Source organism: Neomonachus schauinslandi, chromosome 12 (genome assembly GCF_002201575.2).
Source record: "Neomonachus schauinslandi chromosome 12, ASM220157v2, whole genome shotgun sequence".
Lineage (NCBI taxonomy): Eukaryota > Metazoa > Chordata > Mammalia > Carnivora > Phocidae > Neomonachus > Neomonachus schauinslandi.
This window is the reverse complement of record NC_058414.1, coordinates 83,296,829-83,321,936: the sequence shown is the minus strand read 5'-3', so window position 1 is coordinate 83,321,936 and position 25,108 is coordinate 83,296,829. Positions and strand designations below refer to the sequence as shown.

At 42.0% G+C, this 25,108-nt stretch overlaps 1 protein-coding gene across 2 annotated transcripts in view; it reads right to left on the bottom strand.

Annotated features, from left to right (window-relative positions):
• Nucleotides 1-8,665, bottom strand: part of NRF1 (nuclear respiratory factor 1) — a 143,535-nt gene extending 134,870 nt beyond the window's left edge. For both annotated transcript variants that reach the window (XM_021699278.1, XM_044920290.1), the window contains exon 1: nt 8,544-8,665. The gene's annotated coding sequence lies outside the window, so the exon portion shown is untranslated. The remainder of the gene's footprint in view (nt 1-8,543) is intronic.
• Nucleotides 8,666-25,108: the final 16,443 nt, after the last annotated feature.

The window sequence follows — 25,108 nt, the reverse complement described above, 5'->3', positions numbered from 1 at the left end:
AAAATCAAGTGTCAGATGCTTAACTGACTGAGCCACCCAGGCGCCCCCATTCATTGCTCCCTTGTATTTACCAATAGTCCATAAAACATTGCTGGCATTAATTACAGAAAAAATATGAATTATGAACAAATATGTTTATAAAAACAAGCTAATCAAACTCGTAAGTTATGAACCATCATTAACTCAATTAGCAAGATATTTTTAAAAAACTACTTCATCTTTATCTTGTCCTTTAAAATTCCTACCTTCTGGGACACCTGGGTGGCTCAGTCAGTTAAGCGTTTGCCTTCAGCTCAGGTCATAATCCCAGGATCCTGGGATCGAGTCCCACATTGGGCTCCCTACTCAGCGGGGAGCCTGCTTCTCCCTCTGCTTGCCGCTCCCCCTGCTGTGTGCTCGTGCTCTCTCTTTCTCTGATAAATTTTTAAAAAGTTCCTATCTTCTATATACTTTATAATGCACACAAATGTATTAGTACAATAGCACAGGAACATCATTTATAAATAAATGTGATTCGGAATGTGTGCTCAAAATTTTTACTTGTATGGGTGACCACACAAGTAAGTCACTGGAGATCACTGCCCCAGAACATAGGGCTTAGCTAACAAAACTGTCTCCTAATCTAATTTCAAAGATCCAAAAATCAGAGGAAGAAAGTAAAAATGACCAATTATCTACAATTTCAGAATGAGGGGCACCTGGGTGGCTCCTAGGATAGAGCCCGGCATCGGGCTCCCTGCTCAGCGGGGAACCTGCTTCTCCCTCTCCCTCTGCCCCACACCCTGCTTGTGCCCTCTCTCTCCCAAATAAACAAATAAAATTTAAAAATAAAATAAAAAATTTCAGAATGAAATGATTTTGGAATAAGTAGTTCTAATATGGAACATTATAAAAAATTTGCTTAAATTTCTAGATTTTATTAATAACTTAAGAAATTTGAACACTAGCAATTTGTTAGCATTAAATCATCATACATCTCAAAGCATTCCATAACTGTCATACTTCAGAAGGACCCTGTAAAATAGGCCAATGGTATTTTCACTTCATGGTCAGAAAAATTAAGCAAGTAAAGAATGTCTTGCCCCAAATGACTAGACTGAAACATTTGTGCATTTTAGAAAATTTCCAAAGCATAAGAACTCCAAACTTAAACATTTTTGAGTGCAACCTATGAACCACTTAGCTTTCTTTTAAAACTCATTCTCTCTTTAAAACAATAGTAATTTGATTGCCCACAAAGCCTACTGTATATAGTACATGAATAGATAGTCATATACTGGTGGGCGTATTAAAAGAACAAAACAACAACAACAAAAAAACAAAACAAGGAATCCAGAAGACTTGGCAAGATTCTGAAATTGGTTAAGTTTTGCTTTGGCATTCCTCCCACCTTCCTTCTGGTGCTCTTAGTCCTATCTCCTGGAGGTGCCTCAGATCTTCCTGAAGTTCTTCACCTGAGATACTCACTCAAAATTTCTTCCCCTTGGTCTGTCCCAGTCAATCAAGTTAACGGATTTCAGCCAACCAACACAACCAGTATTTGACTTAATTAACAATACTGAAAAGGCCTTTGACTTTTCTGTGTGTCAAGAACGCTATGGACCCTCTCCCCAGAAAAACTGCACAGGCACACACAAAAAATTTTTCATACAATTTCAAGAGATCAGGGTTACATGACCAAAATATATCCCTGAGTCCCAGAACTATAAAACCCAGGTTAAAAACCCCTGCACTTAACATTAAATTACCAAAAAAATTTGCATCTTAAAAGACGAAAAACTCAGGGCGCCTGGGTGACTCAGTCGTTAAGCGTCTGCCTTCGGCTCAGGTCATGATCCCAGAGTCCTGGGATCGAGCCCCGCATCGGGCTCCCTGCTCGGTTGGAAGCCTGCTTCTCTGTCTCCCGCTCCCCCTGCCTGTGTTCCCTCTCTCGCTGTGTCTCTCTCTGTCAAATAAATAAATAAAAAATCTTTGAAAGAAAAACAAAAACACTAAAAACTCAGGGATACCTGGGCGGCTTAGTCTGTTGAGCACCTGCCTTCTGCTCGGGTCATGATCCCAGGGTCCTGGGATCAAGTCCCTAGTGAAGCTCCTTGCTCAGTAGGCAGCCTGCTTCTCCCTCTGCCTGCCACTCCCCCTGCTTGTGCTCTGACAAATAAATAAAATCTTTAAAAAAAAAAAAAAAGACTATAAACTAAAACACATTATACTATATACTCAAATCTATAAAATCTAATTGTTAGAACTGAAGTCTTCTCAAAGCTTTTATGCTATAATTCCCATAAGAGAAGGGGAAGAATAGGACCTATATCTAAGCATGGGTCATCTATTAAATTGGGTTTTATAGACCCTGTATTCAATAATGCTCTAGAAATCTATTGTTTACACTATCCTGATTCCTGTCAAAACAATACACACACACACACACACACACACTACATACACACTCAGAAAATGCCTTTTATCTCTTAATTGCCAAATCCAGTTTTCATCCCAATGAGCTCTCCGTAGGATTTCATGTTGCTAAATTCCCTGTTACAATTCCCTTAACCCCTATCCTTAGCTCTTCAAAGCCGTACTATTTATCTTATCTCTTTAGCCATTCTTTTTCAACTTCCTTCATAGGCCCCTCCTCTTCCACTTGACCTTCAGATGTAGATGCTTGGCAAGGTTGCCCTTAGTCTTCTCCTCAATCCTGATATTATACTCTTTTGCAGTTTCTGTATGACATTATGCTAATGGATACAAATCTCTTAATTGATCCCCTCTTCCCCTTCTGCTCCAGCCCAAATCTGTCAATAAGGAGCTAGCTGATGTATCTTGATTCCCACATCTAGAATCATACCCTATTACCTTCTTTCTCAAATTCTGTTCTTCCAATACAGTCCCTATCTTAATTAAAGGCATCATCATTCATTAATGAACTATAATCTTTGAACTCCCCATGCTCTTCCCAATCAAGTCACAACCTCATCAGCTTCATTTTCCACTACTCCTCAAGCATATCAAAATCTACTTGCTATTCCTCAGACTATCAATGCCCTTCCTCTAACCTCTTCTCCATCAGGTGAACAGCTACTCACTTTTCCAAGTCCTACTTAAAGACCTCCTACAGTCTTCCCCAACCTCACTTACTCTCCCCACATTACTCACTCCCTGCCTCTATAATTCCACACCAATCTTTATTTTACTTCTCAACAACCTATACTGTAGTTAGTTGAGCCCTTATCTTTCTCCTCTAGTAGACAAGGCCTGTGGTTTACTTTTTACTGTAGCACTTAACACATGCCTGGAATATAGCATGTCTTTGATCAATGACTAGTGAATGAATGGCAAAACTCCAAGGACATAGTTAAGGTTATTTCTCAATGAAGGGTATACCTTATTCCCTTTTGAACATAAAACAAGAATTAAGTCCCCTAGTCCCTCACTCCCCATTTCTAGTCCACTGCTTAGTTTTAAGCAATGTTTCATGGGGACATTTCCTCACTTCCTCTTATTTTTGTAGGTCTAGCGGCCAGCCTAACCACATTAGCATTCAGGAGCAGCAACAAAACAGACTCTCCAAGTTCTAAAAAGCAAAGACTTTACAATTACCAATAGTGATACAAGTTCCTTTTTAAAAACAGTCTTAACGTTTATGCATAAAAACTTCATTCTTCATAATTCTGAAAAAGGCTTGGCATAGTTTACCCAACAGGCACCATTTAAGAGTTATTAAGAAAATGTCCATTTAAACTGTCAGCCAAAATTTTCGAATTTATAACCAAAGAAATCAGCATGCATGAATTTATCTAATTACTATGCTTGTATACTAAATACACTATATATTTATCTATAAATCAGTCTAAACTACCAGATGACCCACACATAAGTAGTTCTTTTAGCTTCCTTTAAAAATATGTGCCCAGGGGCGCCTGGGTGGCTCAGTCGTTAAGCGTCTGCCTTCGGCTCAGGTCATGATCCCAGGGTCCTGGGATCGAGCCCCGCATCGGGCTCCCTGCTCCGTGGGAGGCCTGCTTCTCCCGCTCCCACTCCCCCTGCTTGTGTTCCCTCTCTCGCTGTATCTCTCTCTGTCAAATAAATAAATAAAAAATCTTAAAAAAAAAAATACGTGCCCAAAGGGGCGCCTGGGTAGCTTAGTCAGTTAAGCATCTCTCAGCTCAGGTCATGATCTCAGGGGGTCGTGAGATCAAGCCCCATGTCAGGCTCCGTGCTCAGCTTGCAGTCTCCTTGGGATTCTCTCTCTCCCTCTGCCCCTCCCTGGCTCGCTCACTCACTCTCTCAAATAAATAAAGAAATCTTAAAAAAAAAAAAATACATGCCCTAAATTCCAGTGATCATCCCAATCTATAAAACTAGATTCTTTTATCAGAATCAGTTACTCTTCTAGAGTAACCAACTTTCCCAAAACACACTCACACACACCCACACACCCCTCCCTTAACAAACCTGGTTTCCTCAAAAAATTATCTGATGGTTCAGTAACAGTTTGATAAGGCAGGCTACAAGGTCTGGGATTCTGGAGGCGATCCCATATGGTACAATTATCTTCTAAGAGGCTACTTTCGGTGACAGAATACAGATTTCCTCAAGGGATCACATTTGCCTCCTAGTTTTTTTTGTTTTTGTCTTTCAAAAATATACTAAAAGCTCTCTTTAAAGTTGTATTTCTGGGGCGACTGGGTGCCTCAGTCGTTGCTTAAAGCGTCTGCCTTCGGCTCAGGTCATGATCCCAGAGTCCTGGGATCCAGCCCCGCATCAGGCTCCCTGCTCTGCAGGAAGCCTGCTTCTCCCTATCCCACTCCCTCTGCTTGTGTTCCCTCTCTCTCTGTGTCTCTCTCTGTCAAATAAATAAATAAAATTTAAAAATAAAAATAAATAAATAAAGTTGTATTTCTGACTTTTCTTCACTTCATATAAATGTTCACATTTTAGGCACACAGACATGATGAGAAGGCCAAAAAAAGACTGTATGATGAAATGTGTTTGAAGCTTCGATAACTAAACTGCATTGAGTGGGGTCAAAAACTCATTAGCCTAATTCTGAACTGTACTTCAGAAAAAAATATATATTCTAAGGCATATATAATCCACTTATTTTTCTTGAGCGGTCAAAAATCCTTTTCATTTTCCAACTTTTGTCCATATTACATCAAAATAACTTCAGACAAAGCATTCTTGTTGCTCCAAGATTGAAAGTTTCCAATAGCTCAATGTGGTTGTAATCTTCTGGAAACACCTGAAGTTGATTTGTTTCACCTCCTTTTACCATTTCTCTTCCAGCCCGTTCACCTTAGAAGAATATTGATGGACCAAAGTTCTAACTGAAAAGCCCAGAAAGTGAATAATCCATCCCTTAGCTAATAAGAAAGGAACTATGATACATAATGCACAAAAATTAACACATATCCAGAGCCTCAAAAACAAAACAAAACAAAACAATGATTGGACTTGGTCTAAATAAAATGATTCTAAAATAAGCTTAACAAGTAGGTTTCTTTTTCATTGCTGTTTTACTAAACATTTATGAAAAATTATACTTGGGTAAGCTCAGGCTGAAAACACTAGTTTTAGCTCTCAAGGAAAACATGAACGAACAGAGAGAAAATTTTCTAAAACGTTTTTTACAAAAGACTGGTATTTAAGACTGATTTTCCAAATACAATACACACACACACACACACACATATAATTACATAATTAATAAGCATCACACAAAGTCACACACAAACATTTAAATTCAAGTATCACATTTCCTGGACTAATTACAACCCCAGAGAGGGTGCACTGAAATTCTTGAGGTTAGAGTAGACACTTCTGAGACTCAACAACCCGGAGTTCCCGCTTTACACTCCCATTTTTCACAGTGGCACTAAGTGCATGAACAAGCCCACTGCAGCACAAAGCACTGGGGTTGCCTAAAGAGATCTAACAGAAGCTGAACATACGCAATAACTTCCTGTTCTCCAGACTGGAGGGTGTGCTTCTAAAGGCTGACAATTCATAGCCCTTCCAAAAACCAAAAGTCAGTACGTTTTTTTCAAATACTGGTGAAAAAAATTTTAATTTCAAAAATTACTATTCATCATTATTATATCCCAACAAACATTTACTGAATGCCTTATTATATATGAGGTATAAAAAATTTAATCCCAGACTCCAAGGAGCTTAAATTTCCCTTAAAACAATCACCCATTTGTGATTATTTCACATAAAATACTTCTTGAAGACAACCCAGGGGTCTGCTTGAACTCAACAGTATACAGGCAATGGAAAATTCAGGTATTTAAATCACAGGGAGTTTGTCTTCAGCTCCCCAACAAAATTAGAGATGGATGTACACTTGTGATTTAATAATAACAAGAAACCTGCGATTTTGGGTTCCATTGGAATATACATGAATTGGGAGGGAAACCTGAAATCCTTTCTTCTTTAATCCCTTCTAGATCTGGACAAGGGCTCTCATTATCTGCTGCTCTTAGAGTTACTTCCTAAATCCAGGAGCTAAATTTCCTTAAAACCTGGTAAGAAATCTATTCCCATGAAAACTCCTAGCTTGAGGATGATTTCTTTTCTTTTTGGCTAAGTGAGAATATGACCACTGACTACTAAGCAAAAAGTCATTTTCTCTCATATATGTTGAGTTTGAGATGGGGGAGGGGAAAGGCACATAGATGAAATCAAAGGACTTCAAATAAGGATGTGCCAAAAGATAATAAGCAGTACTTCTTAATCTGATTGTTTTATTTTTTGTTTTTGTCATGGACCCAGTTGAAAATCACATTTAATGCCTGTCAGAAGAAAAAGAAAAAAAAGTCCCTTAACACAAACAATTCTGCACACCCAAGAATAAGTATTACATTACATGTGATAATTGTATGTTTCCTCTCCTGCTCATAAAATAAGGAAATTACACTCATGCACAGATTCTAGTCATATTTTCATTACCTTATGAGATAACACGTCAAGAACATTCAAACACAAATCTGGATACTACTACTGAACTCTAAAAACAAAACAAAACCCCCAGCATCTCCAAGGCCCCTCGCCTCTCCTTTCCTGAGTGAGGAACAACCCAATAACCTACTGTTCAAAGTCAAAGTAAAAGGAATTTTTTTAAAAAAGGCTGGACATGAAATAGGAAAAGGATCACCGTGGGCATAGACGATGCCCTGGGAAAAAAGGTGAGATGCGCAAACCCATTCTCCTGTTAGCACTGTCCAAGCTGACAGGTTCACTCACACCGCCTTCACCTTGAAAGTTTCTCAATCCATTATCTCTACACACTTAAGAAAACGTGAATTTTGCTCTGAACACAAAAAAAAATTAAGCACAACTGACACCAGCTCTGAAGTAAGCAATTAATATATTCTAATCTAATGCTTAAGAAGGGATGGAGATCAGGCAACAGCTCGTCCAACTGGCTGGAGCAGATTACCATTTGAAGCCCTAAAAATATTAAGATTTTTAAACAACTCCAAGTTCTGATGGGCACGGTCAGATGCACTGTAGAAACTTTGCGACCAGCAGCAACGACACAACAGGTGAGAGAGGCGGTGGACATCATTGCACAGTGAGGTGGACAACATGCAGAGGCAAACCCTTGAGTTCCCCGAAAGGCTGGGGATGTGAAATAATACCCTTGCACAAGGCCACCCAGAGCCCCTGTCTTTACAGTGGCAACAGTTCGGTTCCTTCCGAGGGGCGCGCCACTCCCCCTCTCCTCACCCAGAGGACCACCACCCCAGGCATAGGAAGAACCGAGGCCCCTCCACCGGCAGCATCTCAGCTGGGGAAGAAAACACAATGTCGCTCCTTATTTCTGCGTACAAAAGGACTTTGCGCCCTCCTCCTCGAACTGCCGCCGCTGCTGCCCGGGCCGCCTCCTAACTTGCAAGAAGGTGGGCAACGCGCCATATTCGAGCGTCCCCCGGTCTACCTGGGTAACAAGCCCACGCCACCCCGGCAGGAGGAAGCTTCGGAAGCCGCCCGAAGAGCCAGACTCCTCTCCCGCAGGAGACAGCAGCTCCCGCGCCCCGGCCCGGCCCGCCGCGCCGCCCGCGGACCAGACCGGGGAAGGGCCGAGGGGGCGAACGGGGAGCCGCGGCTCCGGTCCCGCGCAGCCCGCCCACCTCCCGCTCCCGGGCCCGGCGCGCTCTCCCAGGCCTCCCGCTCCCGAGCCCGCGGGAAGACCGGGCCCGGGCTCCGGGTTCTACGGTGGAGAGGAGGCCGCGGCCCCCAGAGCCTCAGGCGGCGGGGGAGGCCGGAACCCTGGGGCTCTCGGGAGGGCAGCGCCTCCCTCCCGAGCCCGCCAGGACGCCTGGGGCCTACTGCGGCCTGCGCATCCTCGGGGTGGCGGTTTGACTGGGCCGGGCCGGGGCCCCCCGCCCGAGGCGGGCCGAATCCGGCGGGGGCCCAGGCCCGGAGCCGGGGGCGGCAGGGTGCAGGCTGCGGGGCGGGCCGGCCGGCCGGCGGGCGGGCGGCGTGTTGCGGCTGCGCCGGGGCTGAAATAGCTGGAGATTGCGCGGTAGGGCACTCACCTCAGAGCGGCTGCGCTACCGTGGGCCTGCGCCGTGGAGACTGCGACCGCGCCGGCTCCTCGCAGCCTCCTGCCACCAGCGGCAATGGCGAGCGCTGCCGCCTCTGCCGCCGCCGCCGCCGCCGCCGCCGAGGAGGGGGAGGGGAGGGAGAGGAGGCACGCACGCGACGCACGGGCTCAGCTTCCCCGCCCGGCGGCCGCCATGATGAGGAGGTCGGCGTTGCCTCCGCGGGGCCGGCCGGGAGGGGGATCTGGGCGAGCGTCTCTGCCGGCCCCCGCGGCCTCCGGGAGCCCACATTTAGCTTGACAGGGTTGGATGGGGCCGGAACCATGAAGGCAACTGGATTAGTCAAGTGTGGACTCTTGGGAGAGTGGCGCAGGCAGCCCAAGATGGTTGCTAATCTGGAAATAGTAACGTTTCTCGCCCCCCAGCCCCGAGAATTATAGCACCTCCTGAACAAGCCTCGACAATTGGGAACGGGCTTCCCCGCATTTTCCTCAGCCTTGACAGTCTCATCTTCACCCTTTCTTCGGAATGACCTTTGTTTCCCGATTTCAAACCCTGCCCAGGTATTTAAAAGCAAAAATTTTTGCACAAAGCAATATTTTAATTTATCCGCTCATTCATTCGTTTGGCAAACATTTCTAGAGGGCCCTTTGTGTGCCAGTTTTGTTCTGGGCACGCTGGAGATGCACCTATTAGAAAGACGAAGTCCTTGCTGTCAAGGAGTTTGTACGTTCAGTGCAGGGAGTCAGAAGCAATAGGGACCCCCAAGCAGGTGCCTGAGAAGTAAAGAGGAGTGGGTAGCAGAAAAACTAATGTTAGAGACATATGAGAGGTAGTTTTTGTTCTTGGTTTTTAAAAGTGGGATCAGGAAACTACGTGCATCAGGATCAGTAGGGCTGATTAGTTAAATGCTGGGCCCCAATTGGTTGTCTCCACAATCTTGGCTTGTTAGCCCAGGAAACTGCATTTTTAACAGCCTCCCCCCCCCCCCCACACACACACCTTGTCCTGGTAATTCTCATGAACACCATAATTTAAGAACCATCGCGTTAGGATGCATGGTTGGTTCAGGCTACCAAATCATCTCTAATCAAGATGCTGCGAAAGACTACATGGTCTCCCTGCCGCAGGAATTGCCCTCTCCAATCCATTCTACCCCCTATAGCTTGAGTGGTCTTTCAAAAAAGAAAACATGTCATTTCCCTGCTTAACAGGCTTAATAAGATCCCATTGCACATAAGTTAAAGCCTAAAATTCTTTGAGTTGGCTTCAAGGCCCTTGGTGACCTCACCCCTGTGGCCATCTTCGACCTCATCTGCCACAGACTTCTCCCTCAGGCTGCAGCCAAATCAGGAAGCTCTCAAGTCATACATGGCAGGACATTCTCCCCCCTCATAATTTTTGTAGGGGCTGCTCTCTCTGCACAGAACTTTCTTCTCCATTCTTTATACCTTCTCGTCACCTGCCACTTCTTTAGGTCTCAACATTAATGCCTTTTTCTCCAGGACGCATTCTCGAATCCCCCCAAATTGAATGCTTTGGCTCTTTTAGCATCATACCCAGTATTTATCACTTGTGCTTATTGAGCACTCAGAATGTTTCAGGGCCTATTTTAAGTCCTTTACACACATTATCTCCTTTCTCATTTAATTCTCAAGGAGAGGCCATGAGGCAGATATACCGTTACTATTATTTCATTTTGCAGGTAGAGAAACAAGGGCATGTAGAGATTATTTGCCCAAACCCAGACAATAAGAGGTGGAGCCAGGTCTGAAAGCCATCAGCTTGATCTCAGAGTTGTGCTCTTAACCATTACCAGCATTTTCACATTGCAGGTTGATCCCCACTGAGGAAGCACAAAATGAACTTAGTGGGTCATGACCAACATTTCATAAAAGAAATAGAAAATATCAGAGAGCATCAAACTTAGTAAGACTCTTGTTTTGTGAAGTTTTTATTTCAGATATATAAATGTATGTACATAGGTTTGTGTATTTGTACTGGATCATGATACTGGTTTACTGGATTACAGCTACAAAAAGTTTGAAAGTACTGCATTACTCTTTCTCCACAGCACTTCTTAGACCATGAATCCTCCACAATCCAGAAGCTGCCGGAGGGCAGGGATTTCATCTTGTTCATGATTTTATACCAGCATCTCACGCAATGCCTGGCTCATAGTAGACCTTCAATAAACATATAATGAGAGACCTCTGTGTCCACCCTCCTCAGACATGCAAGTTATTTTCTTAAGACAAATGAGCCTGTGAACCCCAGTTCCTCTATCCAAAAGCCTCTTCATTCTGGATAACCAAATATTGTAGAATCAGTCTCAGGGAAAAAAGCAGAAAAATCTACCCTAAGAGATTAAAAGAACTGGATTCCAATGAAGTGACAGTGATCAGCTTCAGCACGTGGAAGTCAGAAACTGTAGACAGGATAATGTCAGAAGACAACTCTATAAGGTAAGGTGTAGGTAGTAGTTGCATTAAGAAAGAAGGGATGACTTGGGCGCCTGGCTGGCTTAGTCAGTGGGGTGTGTGGCTCTTGGTGTCAGGACTGTGAGTTCAACCCTGCCTAGAGCAGAAAGAAAGAGAGAAAGAAGGGAGGGAGGGAAAGGAAGGAAGAAACAAGCAAACAGGGAGGGAGGAAGGAAGGAAGGAAGAGAGAAGGAAAAGAAAGAAAGAAAAAGAAAGAAAGGCAGACTGACTTAAGGTGACTTAATCTTGGCACCCAGAGCAAGAATAAAAAGAAGCCTAGACCCTTGAGAATATATTGGGAGTTCATCAGCCTTGGCAATGCAGGAGATTCCCAAGTTGGCTTTGCTTTCAATAAGCTGCTGGTCATTTGCGGACACCTGGGTGGCTCAGTTGGTTAAACGTTTGCTTTCAGCTCAGGTCATGATCTCAGGGTCTTGGGATTGAGCCCCGTGTTGGGCTCCCCGCTCAGTGGGAGTCTGCTTGTCCCTCTCCCTCTGCCCCTCACCCCGACTTGTGGTCTCTCTCTCTCTCAAATAAATAAATAAAATCTTAAAAAAAAAAAAAGAAGCTGCTGGTCATTTGGCTGGCTGAATTATAGTGTGTGCTAAGAACCAAATGAGTCGTCCTACAGATAATAAATGCTCCGGGTAATCAGAATTGAACTTATGTGGGAAATTTCAGAGAGATGTACTTTGATTTGGCCTTGAAGGGTGGGCAAGATTCTTATGGGCATAGAGCAGAAAGGTGAAGACCCTTTAACCGGGTGGATTGTTGTGGGAGACTGAGCAATAGGTGGAAGTGGGAGGCCTCCAAGTGTGTTTAGTAAGTAAAGCAGCAAGGTAGGTCTCAGTTGGGGCAGCCAGCATGCAGGCCTGTCCAAGGTGGTTTGCTCACTAGTGGGACACTTGACAGGATCTGACTTGTGGGAGGCTTTTAGCTCTAGATTTGACTGTATCCCTTGGGGTGGGTAGGGGGAACCACAGGGGATAAGGAGATGAAGAAAGATGGCTGAAGCAACAGTTTTCACAAGGGACCCTTCAGGACCCACTGTGTAAGAGTCACCAAGAGTAGCAGCCTCCCCATTTCTACTTTGGAATCTGTGCAGCTCCAGCCCCATAAGGATTACCGGGAACCTGGAACTTTATAAACAATACAAGGGAGTTTTGCCTCTTTGGGAACACCAAGGGCTGGCCCAGGCAGGGTCTGCTTTTCCAGAGAGTGCTGGCCCCAGGAGCCACATCCCCATGCTTTCAGAGGCCACATCGTAATATGGGTTCTGGAATCAGACTCTCCTGGTTCAAAGCCTGGCCATACCACTTCCTACCTGTGAGACCTTGACAAGTCACTCAACATTTTAAGCCTCTGTTTCTCTGCCCAAGATGTGGAGGTTAAGAGGTAATATAAGGACTCCAGACAGAGCCTGGACCCAGGAAGCACATAGTAAGCGCTGGGTATTATTAGCTCTTCCTAATTATCATTAATCATGCAAATTGCTTGGTACAAAATACAGGTGTGATAGATGGTGGCTGTTGTGGTGGTGATGATGATGAATAAGTGTGAGCACATGTAAATATCCCTGGGGACTCCCCCAAAAGCTAGGGAGAGCATTCAAGGGATGCCAAGACAAGGGATTTGTGTAAGGGAGCAATGTGTTACAAGGTTAGAAATGTCAAGGTGAGTTTTTGTATGCCTGAGGATGGTTTGGGGAAAAGAGGATGGAAAAGACTGTTTACTGTTACTTTCTTTAAATTAATATTTCTGTATTAAGGTAACAACTTTTAAGGTGCCTGGGTGGCTCAGTTGAGGGTCCGACTCTTGATTTCAGTGCAGGTTATGATCTCAGGGTCATGAGATCGAGTCCCATGTTGGGCTCCATGCTCAGTGTGGAGTCTGCTTGAGATTCTCTATCCTTCTCCCTTTGCCCCTCCTGCTTGTGCTGTCTCTCTCTCTCAAATAAATGATCTTTAAAAAAAAAAAGTAATAACTTTTAAAATCTATTTTTCTTTGAGCCTTTAAGTTGATCTCATCTATTTCAAAATCTAGGAAATTTTAACAGTCATTTTCAAAGGGCCCTCCTCTCCCTGAACCCAAAGTCTGTTGATGACCCCCTATCCTATGTATTTCCTGCTTCAAACTGTTTCCCGAGTGTCTGTCCTGCCTGTGAGACTTTGAACTATGATCAGGAACTCCTGTCATATAGACACTGCAAGTTCAGTCAGTTAAAACCTGGCCTCATTATCTACCCTCAAAGCTGCTCCTCCTCCTGTAGTCCCTGTCTCAATTAACAATGTCTTTTGGATATAACATCTTAGAATCCTTTTTATATGATTTGTCAGGTCAATTCAACACACATTTATTGGGCACCTCTCTATACCAAATGCCAGAGTGCTGGGGATATGGTGGGAAACATGGGCCTTGTCCTTGAGAAAAGGCTGATTAATGCTCCTTCAACTCAACTGGAATACACTACACTCCTTTAAATAACTACTTCACTCATTTAATGTTGTTAAATAACCACTAAACATTTTAAACTGCATTTATATACATAACATATCTACCTTGCCTTTTAAACTCTGTATTTAAATGCCTGATCTAATAAACAGAATGTCCTCATATAAAGAATAATAACAACAACAATAACTAACTTACTGAGCATTCACTAAAAGTCAGGTACTATTGCAAACTCCTGTGTGAACTCATTAATTCCTTCCCAGCAATGTTATGAAATAGGTACTATAATTATACCTATTTCATAGATAAGAAAACTCAGACACAAGAAATTAAGTTACTTGCTCCTAGTCAGTTATCTAGCAAACCTAATATATTTAAAATCTAATAAATTTTAAAATCTAATATATTCAACTTTAAGTATAGTGAATGTCAAACTCTCTCTCTCTTTTTTAAAGATTTTATTTATTTGAGAGAGAGAGAGAGCATGCATGAGTGGGGGGAGGGGCAGAGGCAGAGGGAGAAGCAAACTCTCTGCTGAGCAGGCAGCCCAAAGTGGGGCTCGATCCCAGTACCCTGGGATCATGACCTGAGCCAAAGGCAGACACTTCACCGACCGAGCCACCCAGACACCCCTCAAACTCTCTCTTTCTCTCTTTTTTTTAAGTAAGCTCCATGCGCAATGTGGGGCTTGAACTCTAGACCCTGAGATTGAGTCACATGCTCTTTCCACTGAGCCAGCCAGGCACCCCCAAAGTCCCTTTCAATACCATTTGCAAACTAATAAAAATCTCTAATACAACTCTGAAATCAATTACTGAATTATATATTTTACATTGGAATCACAAGGCTAATTTATCAGATTCTCTAATAAATTATCTACATCTTACAAACATTGAAAATACCAAATTACACAGAATATTATTAGAGTTAAGACAAAAATACAAATTCTGTGGATTTATTCCATCATTCTCATATATAATTCTGAACTTTTTAGGATTAAATACTATTTATCATCCCAAGCAATTGAGGTGACTGCCTCAAGCCAGCCAATTGACTTGCCTCTGCAGGAGAATGGGGATTCCCATCTCAGTAGGCTGAGATTGCTTTTTGGCCAAGATATATCAGAGAGATTCTTCTGCCACCACTGTGAACATGCCAAGTCCCTTCAATATAATCTATGTCAACAGAGTTCTCCTAGATCCTGCCCTACCCTACAGATTAGATTCCCCCTGGTTCTTTCTGGACCCATTGATCAGGTTATGGGGTAGATAAAATTCTGGTAACAATCTTAAGTTCCTTCTTCTCTTGATTAGATCCAACTGATCTCTTCATTAGATGATTACATTTGGCATCCTTTCCCTATTCTTGACCTGTCTGCCACAATCCTAAGGTCATTCCTAATGACAAAAAAAAAAGGTAGATTGGGCCAGGCTGTAGAGGGTCCTAATGGCCTTTTTAGGAATTGGTTCTTAGTTCGGGGCAACAGTTGGCTTTTGACAATTTTGAGCAAGACACAAAGTCAGAATAGTGTAGATTCACCAGGAATCCAAATATGAATTGAGCCACTGATCCCTAGAAGGCACTCAAGGCTCGCCACTTCTTCACTCTCTTTAGGGTGGAGTCAGGATGGTGAGCAAGAAATTTCTGCCCACCCCAAAGTCATACCCATATCCACAAGGGAAGAAAAACTTGCTGAAATTGGAGAATATGGCTTAAAGTACATTTTCTAGGGGTAGAGACTTTAAAAGGTAGAAGGTTCAGGATGGGTAAGTGTGTTCTCCCTTCTACTGTCAACATATCCTGAGTGGTAACAGGGCTCTCTTTGCCCTACTTGGAGGCACCCAAGCCAGCATCTTCTCTTTTCTCCTTCTAGGAAGTCTCCAGGCCCTGGGGCTACAGCCCCACCTATGATGGCTTGGACAGCCCCAGCCTTTGGGCAGAGAAGTTGCAGATTTGTCTTTCTGTCCAATTTCTCTGGTGAGGGTGGCTTTTCATGCCACTAGGAAGTAAAGTTCTAAGACTCATGATTGGGCATCAAGTCGGGGGGAATAGACAGAGATGACCAGAGTCCAGCCTGTCTTTCCTGACTTCTGCATTGTGGTTTGAGGCCAAATACCCAGCTAATAATAAAGTTCTCTTTTGCCTAGTTGTGTCATTGTTCCCTTTCCTTATATTTCCCCTAGTGACCTCTCGGGAAAGGGAGATGGCTGGCCTAGACAGGATTTAGGCATTCCCAGATCTCCAACAAGATATCTTCTCCATATCATTTTAATAACAGTCCTTGGAAGATATTCTGAACTCCCTAACAGACCAAAATTAGGCTGGAAATGTTTAAAAGAAAAAGAAAAACCAACGGGGAAATAAAGGGAAATTCAACATTGCTTGGTAACTAATGAAATACTGAGGGACTAGGAGGGCAAAGGTCAGAGGTAATTCCAAGGTTTTAAGAAGTAAATGACAGAAAGATGGTGGTGTGTTCGACAGTCATCTAAAGGGACAGCCAATTTAGATGGAAAGAGGATGTGTTTGGTTTCAGACAGATTGAGTGATGGGTGGCAACAGGGAAGCCATATGTTTTGGGAAGATTACTCTGGCAGGCAGCAGCATGGAGTGGAGGTGGGGAAGGCTGAGGCAGAGCAATCAGGCATGAATGCAAACTGGTGGTGCCCGTGGCTTAGAAGGGAGGGAGGGATTTGGGAGACATCTGGAAGAAAGCTTAATAGGTGTTTGGAGACTGATTAGATCTTGAGGGTGATGGAGCAAGTGAGTTGTCCAGTAACTCCCTAATACTTACCTAATAGCTTTAGACAGTTGCTCTTTTTAAATATCATTCACTCATTTACTTATTCAACAAATACCTTTTAACGGTCACTTTTGGGTGTGACTTGCTAACTGAAGAGATTCCCCTTCTCTGGAAACTGCCCCCATTCGCAGAAATGGCCCCCAGAAGTCACTCCTATGCTTCAAAACCCTCATCCCCCATTGATAACTGACTCAGGCATGAACTTGACCCAAGCTATGCCAAGTATATTCTCTGTCCTGGGAGTTTAGCATGTTTGACTAAGAGATACAGACTGGAATCATGCTAGAGCTGAGTCACATTAATGGTGGAGTTAGAGAAAAGATCCATGAACACCACTGAGGTCCCCAAGGCTGCACTATCCCTCTAGCCACAGATAATTAGTCTGGCCACGAATGATTAGTCTGGAAATAGGTACCTGACTCAAGTTGGCTAATCAGATTTTGAAATTGGAATTGAGATCTCTCTCTCTCTAACTTTACAACTTTTTTTTTTAACTTTGGGAGCTGTAAGCAGAACCATTTTCCACCAAATCAACTGGGGAACAGAGACAGTCCATCAGTAGTGAGAGAAGAAGACACAAGAGAATTTCCCAGGGTCCCCACAGTGCTCTAGTCCATAGTTCTCGTCCTGGTATTCACAGGATCCCTGCCGATGGGTTCCCTAAGTTCCTGAATATTCTCCTAATAAATTGCCTTTTTGGCCTAAAGGACTTTGACTTGAAGTTTCTGATGGGTAGACACTCCCAAGCTAAAGAGTTCTAGTGAATGTATATCTGTGTGTATGAGGCTCTGTGCAAGACACCACAGATCCACTATGGAGCAGGCTTGGGGTTCTGTACTCAATTTGCTCAGAGCAGTGAGGAGAAGAGAAATTCTGTTATCAATAACTACGATACAGGTAAGAAGAGAAAATCCACTAGAGATGTACAAAGCAAGCTCTTTGGGGACTTACAGGAGGCCCAGAACTGCTAACAGCAGGGCTGGACTAGAACGAGGCAAGCAAGGAGCCACTGACTCTCAGGGTTATGTGAGTGCAAGCTTGGTGCTTCCACAACCCTGAGAGAGCGTGCCCCCTTAAATTTTGCTCCTTAGGCACCTTTCTGGGCTCATCCCACATCTGACCCTGGCTAATAGTGAGGGTCAGGAGGACTTCATAGGAAAGTTAGTACCTGAGCTGGACCTTGGGGAGGAAGGAGTTGGACTTGGTGGCAAGGTCATATAACTCAAGGTAAAGTTAACATTATCAAAAGTACTCCCGTGAGAACACAAAAGGATTGCTCTAGAATCATCAGACTCTTGAGTATGACTTAAGTATCCAGAGCATGAGGAAGGAGGGCACAGTAAGAAAAAAGGAGGGAACATAGAGTGAGACTCTGCAGGCAACAAGAAAATAGTGGTGACTGTTAGAAACTCGGAAGTGACATAATCAGAGCGGTACTTAAGAATAATTGAACCGAATGGCCTGAACTAAAAAGGAAGGGCTAAGGTCAAGGCAAACATTTAGAGGCTATTGTGTTAATCCAGGCAGAAAGATGAAAGTCTAAACAAACTGGCACCAGGAATGGAGAGACTATAGGAAAAATAATACACAATTAATACAACTTGACAATTGATTGGATGTTGGAGACGAGGGAAGAGAGGAATTCGAAATACTGCTAAACTCTGTGCAGCTATAACAAAGGATGAAAAAGCATTTGATGAAATGATGTCCAAAATATATACATGAAAAATGCAAGTAGAACTGTGTATATGGTATGCTATTTGTATTTTTTTTTTATTTTGCCTGGCTTTTTGTTGTTTTGTTGTTGCTGTTGAGGTATAATTGACCTATATCATTATAGTAGTTTTAGGTATACAGCATAATGATTTGATATTTGTATACATTGCAAAGTGGTCACCACAATAAATCTGGTTACCATCTGTTACCATACAAAAGTTAAAAACAAATTTTTTCTTGTGATGAGAACTTTTAAGATTTCTTTTCTTTTTTTTTTTTTAATTAAAGATTTTTATTTATTTATTTATTTGAGAGAGAGAGAATGAGAGAAAGCAAGCACATGAGAGGGGGGAGGGTCAGAGGGAGAAGCAGACTCCCTGCCGAGCAGGGAGCCCGATGCGGGACTCGATCCAGGGACTCCAGGATCATGACCTGAGCCGAAGGCAGTCGCTTAACCAACTGAGCCACCCAGGTGCCCTAAGATTTATTTTCTTAGCAACTTTCAAATATGCATTACAATGTTATTGGCTATAGTTACCATGCTGTAAATTATATCCCCGTGACTTATTTGTCTTATAACAAATAAGGAGGTTTGTACCTCTTGACCCCCTTCACCCATTTCGCCCACCTCCCAGCCCCTTCCCCCATCATTTGTATTTTTAAAAGGGAAAAAATGTAAATAAAAATACTTCTTACATATGCAAAATATAGGCATATATCCCTAAAGAAATACACACAAAACTTTGGCATTACTGGCCTGTTAAGAGGGGAGGTAGATAATTGGTGTTCAGTATGGGAGAGCCTTTTCAATGTACGTCAATGAACCTTTTGAATTTTGAATCATTTTGATGTGTATTACCTGGTAAAAAACAATTCCTTAAAATTACTGAACAAAAACAACCCCAAAGCGCAAAGATGAGGCTGAAGTATGGAGCTGGTGATAGCAGCTCCATTAACAAAAATAAAGACAGGAAGGGAAGTTCATTTGAGAAAAAAAATGATGTGTTTCAATTATGACATACTGAGACCGGGATGCCAGTTGTATATACATCCAGTTGGAGGCATTCAGCTAGCAGTGGTGGAAGGGAGAGCTAAGCAACACAAGGTCATGAAAGAACTTTGCCAGAATAGTCACTGTAATGGTGCAAACAGAAACCAGAATTCATGGGGTGCCTGGCTGGCTCAGTCTGCAGAGCATGTGACTCTTGATCTCAAGGTTGTAAGTTCAAGCCCCATGTTGGGTGTAGAGACTACTTAAAAATAAAATTAGAAAGAAGGAAAAAAGGAAAGGAAGGAAAGAAGGAACCAGAATTCGATGGGTAGCAGAATAAAGGGGAAATGGGAGAGGAGAGGTAACTAGAGTAGGCTATTCATTTAAGAATGATGGATAAAAAGGAGTAATGGAGAGGTTGTGGAAGCTAGAGAGAGATAAAGTCAAGGTAGAATGAGGGAGTGTTGAACATATTTTTAGGCTTCTGGAGAGGAGCCAGTAGAAAGAGAAAGGTTGAAACTACAGGAAGAGGGAGGAATTGATGGAGCAAGGACCCTAAGGAGGAGAGAAAGCACAAAAGTGGGATGAGGCTGAAAGGAGGTGGGGCACCTTCACATTTAAGAGAAGCCAGAGGGGAAGAAGGAAGGATGGGTGAGGATATAGATGTGAGTGTTTATAAGGGATTCATGAAGGAGAGAGGATTCAAGCTGGTTTGTCCTGTTTTCTCTGTGAGGCAGGGGACTAAGTCATCTGCTGAAAAGGGGACCCAGCAGTCAATAGCTCCAGAACAATGGCGAAGATGTAGAACAGGCCTTGCTTAGGGAGAAAGCACCATGCAAGGGCAGACAAGAGGCTGACCACTAGTGTTGAGAGCCCAACTGAAATGAGGCCCCACACAAATATGGTGACACCAATCAACATGACTCATAGAGCACTTTCTGTGACTTTCCATAGCAGCCCACAGACACTCACGTGGCCAATACATAGTTTTGTTTCCTTGTTTTGGGCTTTCTCTTTTCTTGAGAGTCAACTTAGGTTTGTTTATTTTTAACTGTGGTAAAATACACTCTACTGGTTTGCTCAGGCTGCCATTAACAAAATACCACAGACTGGGTAGCTTACACAACAGAACTTTATTTTCTTACAGTTCTGTAGGCTAGAAGTATGAATGAGCTCAAGATGTCAGCAGGTTTGGTTTCTTCTGATGCCTCTCTTCTTTGACTTGCTGAAGGCCACCTTCCCAATGTGTATTCATATGGTCATCTCTCTATGCATGCAGCTGTCTGTTATCCTTCTTTCTCTGTGTCCAAGTTTCCTCTTCTTCTAAGGACACTGGTCATGTTAGGGCCACCCTAACAACCCCATTTAACTTAATTACTTCTTAAAAGACCTCATCTCCAAATACAGTCACATTCTGAGGTGCTGGGAGTTAGGACTTCAACATATGAATTTCAAGGGGATGCAATTCAACCCATAACATGCATATAATGAAAAATTTAATATCTTAACTATTTTTAAGTGTATAGTTAAGTGTTTTGTTTTATTTACATATTCATTATGGCTTGTGAGTCTCACTTGCTTTCTATAGTAAGAAGATATCCCAGGGCCAAATAAAATTTCTCAGGCTCATTCCTGCTGTATACTAGTAATCAGCCATTCCTATTAGTGGGGAAGGGTATTTAGGGACCACAGTCTAGATACTAGGAGTAATCATTGCTATTGGGTTGTCATCTTCAATGGATAATGCTATGATAATGCTATCTCTTTATATTTGAAGTATATTTCTTGTAGATAGCAAATACTTGAAATTTGCTTTTTGTTCTAGTCTGATAATCTGTGCCTTTTAATTGGGGTGTTTAGACCATTTCCATTTAATGTGATCATCAATATGGTTGGTTTTAAATTTATCATCTTGTAAAGTGTATACTATTCCATGTGGGTTTTTTTGCTCCATTTTATATTTGCCCATCTTCTTTTGGACTGAGGATTTATTTTTCTTTTATGATTCCACTTTATCTCAACTATGCACTTATTAGTTTGACCTCTTTGTTTATTTTTTTCAGGTTGCTCTAGATTTTACAAATATGTGCCTTTAATTTATCACAGTCTACCTTCATTTGATATTATATCACTCCATGTTTAACATAAGAACTCAACTACAATCTAAATCCATTTCTGGCTGCCTATCCTTTTTTCTATCTTTGTCATAGGTTTTTCTTCTATAAATGTTATAAACATCACAGTAAATTATCCTATTTTCTTTAACAGTGAACTATATTTATAATGAATTTTAAAATGAGAGGGAAGCATATGAAAACATGTTCAACATCATATGTCATAAGGGAAATGCAAATTAAAACAATAATGAAATACCACTACATACTTATTAGAATAGCTAAAATCCAAAAAAAACAACAATACCAATTGCTGGTGAAGATGTGGTAGGGAAACCTAAACTGTAATTGACAAATTGCTGGAGGCTCAGTGTGGACAAATTTGAGAGTTAAAAACTCTAGGGGGCCCAGTATTAGGGGTTCCCATATTTTTGTGTATTTTACCTCCACCAGATTCTCACATTGAAAATAAGAAGTGGGGCACCTGGGTGGCTCAGTTGGCTAAGCATTTGCCTCTTTTTTTTTTTTTTTAAGATTTTATTTATTTATTTGACAGAGAGAGACAATGCTAGAACAGGAACACAGGGGAGTGGGAGAGGGAGAAGCAGGCTTTCCGCTGAGCGGGGAGCCCGATGCGGGGCTCGATCCCAGGACCCTGGGATCATGACCTGAGCCGAAGGCAGATGCGCTTAACGACTGAGCCACCCAGGCACTCCTAAGCGTTTGACTCTTGATCTCAGCTCAGGTCTTGATCTCTGGGTCTTGATCTCAGGGTTGTGAGTTCAAGCCCCACGTTGGGCTCCATGCTGGTTGTGGAGGCTACTTAAAAAAAAAAAAAAGGAGAAAAATTCCCTGGGTGGGGTGCCATTTTGAAATTTGCCCAGAATATTTTCTTCTCCTAACAAGGCCTGCCCTTAAGACAAACTATTTCACCAGAGCCTAACTGACCTGAGGAAAGGAAAATACTGAACTCTAGCCCCCTCTAGCCTTTCTGTCTCACCTAAAGGGAGGATGAAGAGATTGAGTAGCACTCGTAAAGGTCACAGCCCAGGAGCGCAGGCTCACTAAAAGACTAAGATCTAATCATCATGCTTTATAATATTTCCCCTGCCCCCCACAACTCAAGCATCAGAACCAGACTCAGATATGGCAAGGATACTAGAATTATCAGACCAGAATTTAAAATAACTATGATTACTATGCTAAGGACTCTCATGGCAAAAATAGACAACATGTAAAAACAAATAAGTAATGTAAGCAGAGAGATGGAAATTCTAAGAAACAATCAAAAAGAAATGCTAGAAATCAAAAACACCATTATGAAAATGAATGGCTTTGATAGAGTAGATAGTACACTGGACACAGATGTGGAAAGAATTAGTGAGCTTGAAGATATAGTTCAATAGAAATGTCCAAAACCGAAATGCAAAGAGAAAAAATATTGAAAAAAAACCAGAACCCGATATCCAAGAACCATGGGACTATAACAAAAGGTGTAATGTACACATCAATGAAATACCAGAAGGAGAAAAAAGAGAAAGGAAGAGAAAAAAGAGCTGAAGCAGCAACTGAGAAGTCCCCAACATTAATAACAATGTATCCATATTGGCTCTCTTGGCCCTGCTCCAGCTAAGGATGGGCCAGAAATCCTAGGGAGTTAGACCCCCAACAATAGCCCTCCATCAGCAAATGGGTGGGAGCTGGAGGATAAGGACCCCAGCTTCCTCACTCCTTGGTTGGGACCCCATGAGGCATGTTCTATACTGTTTCCCAGAGTTCTTCTGTGGGATCCAGCCTCAATGCCCACAACAGGCCCCTGTTGTATCACATACCTTCTGTTGCCTTCCTTCCCTGTCTCACTTGCCCATTTCCAACAGGGCTTCCTGGGATCACTTCCCAAATAAAAGGCTCGCCCTGTAATCCTTGGCCACAAGATTGCTTTCAGAGGTACCCAAACTAGTACCTCTAGGTATATTCATTATGATGTATTACTTCTACGATAGAGGAAGATTTGAAAAAAGAATTGCCCCATCTATAAGGTGTTTTCAAGCATGAACCTAAAGACAACATTTTAGCAGTGTATTTATATTATCTAAATAGCCAGTCATTTGATGTATTTGGAGAGCAGAGACTGGAAGAGTTACATGAGGTAGAGTTCTTTAAGTTGGATATTTGATATTTTGGTGCCAGACCCACTGTAATGCAGGAGCAGGACAGGAAAACTTGCAATGTAGTTGTGGCCCCATTATCAATTGACCATGTGTCATGTTTTTTGTACCAAAAGAGTAGAGCAAATAAAACATTGTCCCTTTTATGCAAATAAATCAAGAGTATAAACTGCTTTGAGGTATTTGGAATTCAAGATATATTGTTATGCTATTTTTTGAACAGCTAGGTGAAGTTTACTTTGTATTTTTACTTGACATACATTCACATTGCTGAGTATTTTAGCAATGACCTTAAATGCTGGGTAAATATAAAATTTAAATATATTTTTAGATTATAAAGAAAGTGACTAAAACTCTGAATGAGAAAAAATTGTCTCACTGAATTTAAGACCAGCTAAATGTTTGTGAAGGAAAAAAGATTAGAAGAACATGTATTAAAATTATAAAGTAATTTGTATATAAATTGATAAGATAGGTTAGGGGTTTTGTTGGTTTCTGTTTTTCAAAATTTTGTTTGTATGATTACATTATTTTCTAATGAATACAATATTTTAGAAGAAAGTTCGCAGAAGCAAACAACACAAGATCTAATTAAAGAAGAGCTGCTTTAATATTCAGCTGTCTGCTTGCTTAATTTGAAACTTCCACAATAGGAAAAGAAGACTCAGAAAACAACTGTGCAAAATTTTGTCAGCCACTGGTTATTAAGCAGGGTCTCCTCATAGATTAAAGTGTATTTTTAATAAATTTTTAAATGACATGTAATATAAAAGTGCAAAAATTGGACATAAAGAGCTCAGTGAAATTTCAGTCAACTCACCTGTGTAACAATCATCCTGTTGGAGAACTGGAACATCCCCAGTACCCCAGAATCCCACCTCATACCCCCTCCCAGTCATTACCACCCAGTCCTCCCCAAAGCCAACCATCAGCCTGATTTCTAATGTCATAGATTCGTTTGGCTGTTTCTGAAGTTTATGTAAATGGAAATTTACATTATGAATTCTTTTGTGTCCCGGTTCTTTTGTTCAGCATAGTTTGTGAGATTAACCATGTCATATGTATAAGTATAGCTCCTTCCCACAGTTTACGACTATACCACAATTTGTGTATTGTACCTTCTGGGTATTTGAGATGTTTCCAGTTTGGTGTTATTATTAATAATATTTGTATATTCTCGTGTATGTCTCTGGATGCACATATAGATATGCAGTTCTATTAAGGAAATACCCAGGAATGGAGTTCTAGATCATTGGGTAGGTGTTATGTTCAGTTTTAGTAAATATTCTCTGTTTTCTAAGGAGGTTATACCAATTTCCACCCCCACCAGCAGCGTGTGAAAGTTGTAGTTCTTTTTTTTTGAACGTAAGGATATTCACTGGACCCAACATCATTTATTGATGACTGTCCTTTCTGCACTATTCTGCTTTGCCAACACATAAAACAAGTGATTGGTTTTTTGTTTGTTTGTTTTTTAAGATTTATTTTATTTTATTTTTCTGTCAGAGAGTGAGAGAGAGAGAGAGAACAGAGGGAGTGGCAGACAGGGGGAGAAGCAGGCTCCCTGCTGAGCAAGGAGCCCTATGTGGGTCTTGGTCCTGGAACCCTGGGATCATGACCTGAGCCAAAGGCAGACGCTTAACTGACTGAGCCACCCAGGCTTCCCTAAAACAAGTGATTGTATATATGTGAGACTGTTTCTGGATTTGGGCTCTCTATTCTGTGCCAATGAACTTCACAGATTTTTTAATTCATGAAAGACGGAGAAAGGGAAAGTTTAGGGGCATTCATTATAAATATATATAAATTATAAAATGTATTATCATTTTATTTGCT